This window comes from Mixophyes fleayi, chromosome 7, assembly GCF_038048845.1.
Source record: "Mixophyes fleayi isolate aMixFle1 chromosome 7, aMixFle1.hap1, whole genome shotgun sequence".
Lineage (NCBI taxonomy): Eukaryota > Metazoa > Chordata > Amphibia > Anura > Limnodynastidae > Mixophyes > Mixophyes fleayi.
Genome location: NC_134408.1, coordinates 41109460 through 41112656, shown reverse-complemented (window position 1 = coordinate 41112656; position 3197 = coordinate 41109460).

Here is a 3197-nt window from a genome sequence, read left to right as displayed (position 1 = left end):
ACACACTGCAGAATTGGAACAACATTATTGACATAGATTTTTGGTCTGTTTATAAAATAAAATCAAACAATATGATGTGCTTTGGAACGATAAAACATAAACATTGGATCGCACATACTAATTCGATAATAGGGTAAAAAAAAACTTTAGTGTGCACCCATCCTTAGAATTAAGTCTTATTTGCTAATTCACTGTCATCACTTATAAATTCTGGACAAGATATATATGTAGCACTGGAACTCAAGGGGTCTGAAGATCTTACCTCCAGTACAAGGCTCTTAATTTTAATTAACCATCTAACATCTCAAATATCCAATTCTAAAAAAATTGGAAAATTTTTGGTGGAACGCTACAATACATAAGCTAACTTGTGATCAGAATTATCAGTGTTAGGGGAGAAGTGTGTATATTTTTCTCATACAGAAATCAATGCATACATGCACTTCAGGGGGTAAATGTATCAAGGTGAGAGTTTTCCGGTGGGTTTGAAAAACCAATCAGATTCTAGCTGTCATTTATTTAATACATTCTACAAAATGATAGCTAGAATTTGATTGGTTGCTATAGGCAACATCTCCACTTTTTAAACCCGCCGGAAAACTCTCAGCTTGATACATTTACCCCCAGATCTCCAATGACCAGCATATTACCAAGGGATGCCCATCAACCAGCAGTGCCTATATTACACCCAATTGTGTGCCACTTGTTAAAATTAGTAGAGGCCAATGAATAATGCTGAACACCATAATTAGAAATTGTGATGACCACTATATACTGCAGCTCCCCAACTAATGACTACTGTATAATGCCTAGTCCCATCTTGTGACAGGTATACCATATAGATTTGATAACCAGATGTAAAAGTCCGGAGACTGAATAGGGACCCAGTGGCAGTAAGGAAGGCAATGCGCAGGAAGATTGAATAATAAAGAATGGTCCAACGTAGCCGGGTTTGGTACACAGTCTATAAGTAAAGGGTTCAGGAAGAAGAGTAGTCGAGGACAAGCCGAGGTCGGTTCACGAGTGGTAATAGCTGCCAACTGGATGCAGCAACAGGAACACAAGATCACTGGCAGGAACACAATAATCTGTCAAGGGAAACAGGAAGAAGCCAGGCTTTTATAGGAAGTCAAGGAGGGGTCAGAACATGCTGGAACATCAGGAGAGCATTAAAACTGGGCTACAACACAGAGTGAAGGCAAGGAGCTGTCCAGCAATATGGCTTGGCCTAGTCTCCAATTGAAGTTATAACTTCACCATGTTTCACACCAAGGTGCAGGAACAACACAGGCTGAGGAACTGCAGACAGCCATTGGTATCTGGCTGGACTGGGGGTGAGCTCAAAGATAATTGTTTAATTTTTGAGAAGAAACCCATTAAGGATCAGTGATCCCTTCTTTTGCGATCCCTTTAAGATCTTGTATGCTGTGCGACACCCATGTGTATGTACCCTTATGGTATGGTCACACTTAAAGAATTCCACCCAACACTAAAAAATGCCATTTGGACTGTTCCACTCGGGAAATCAAGGTGACAGTGTCTTTCCCTTGTGAACTGATCATCTACATGAGTGCACTTTCATTGTAAGTGCCATTCAATTTGTTTATATTAACTAATTGAACTCTGCCCAAATGTAATATTTTAGTTGTGGGTGGAGTTATTCTTTCATCTGTATTACCATCTGGAACTAATGAGCTCCTCCCCCTTCCCCGATACTCTGACGGATTCTCCTTACTTTCCCATGCTCTATATTTCAACTAACCACACATATCAAAGATAGGAGAGGGGCTGGGAGCAGAAGGACAAATCAGATGTTGCAATGACTGACATTTACACTTCTTATTGATGCTCTCCCTCACAACCCCCTACTGCAATGAAAATATTCACCACTTTAGATGATAATGCAGCTTTGAGTGTTTGGTAAATAAGCACATACAAAAAATATTTATTTCCATGCATTTACTCTGATGCCAACTCAGTTGCATGAATGGAAAACATAAATGGGCAAGGCCATCTCAAGTAGCACCATCCTAGGGGTGGCAGGGCCACCTCCTGGCCCCCAACATGCCTCTCCCCGAGTGTTCTGGTTAACAGCCGCTCTGCAATAATTGACTGCAGGAATGAAGGGTGACGTGTGCCTCCTATGCCCCTGTCCTCCAATTATTGACAGTGTGAAATGAGTAGGGACAGGACAGGGAGAGGAAGTATTCTTGTCCTGTTCACTTCTACAGTGAGGAACTGTCATCAAATACAGGATGATGTATTTTGAGAAAAAACAAAAATGTTAGCTGTGCCACTATCAAAACGTAAACAGTGCAAAAGGAGCTGTTTTATTTTTCACGCATTAATACATTTTAACATAACAAAACATGTAAAAACTGAATATGCTACCTTAAGAAAAATATTCATTTTGCTGTATTGAGACGAAAATGATCCTTACAATGATAGTATAAACAAGTGCCTAACTAACAATAATGCACATTCACAGGCATCATTTACAGATCCAGAGATCTGGTCCCTTCAGCTGTTAGAAAGCTACAGGCCCCACAATACACAGACAGTGTATAGCTTGCATAAGAATGCAACACACACATTTAATATTAAACACATTAATTTTAAACCAGTGACTGCCTATATGGGAACAGGTGAGGTATAGACTTAAGGTTAGGGCTTTCATGTGTACCCTTGTTTTCCTCATAATCTTCAACTCACAATCATTATTTACCTACAAATATCCTAAGGTGGTAAAATATATGGGGTGGAAATCATGGGCTTAGCCCCCCATCACATGGGTGTCTCGGTTTTCAGTGTGAAAGTGATAGGAATCCCACCTACTCCAATCATTGAAGCTATACATTGATGCCCCTAGTCTTGTAGCCTACACCAATGTTGGCTAACCTGTGACACTCCAGGTGTTGTGAAACTACAAGTCCCAGCATACCCTTCTAGCAATAAGCTGCTATATATTGGCAAAGCATGCTGGGACTTGTAGTTTCACAACACCTGAAGTGTCACAGGTTAGCCAACACTGACCTACACAGTCTGCTGAGCTACAGGATGTCTGTCACACTGCATTGCACAGTTACTTACTGTGGGCGTGGCACACTGCAGCAGTGCCGCCTAGCCCCGCCCACACCCGGAAGTGGCTTTATGTCGCCTGTGTCAGGCAGTGGGCGGGTGCAATGGTTGGACCCGAA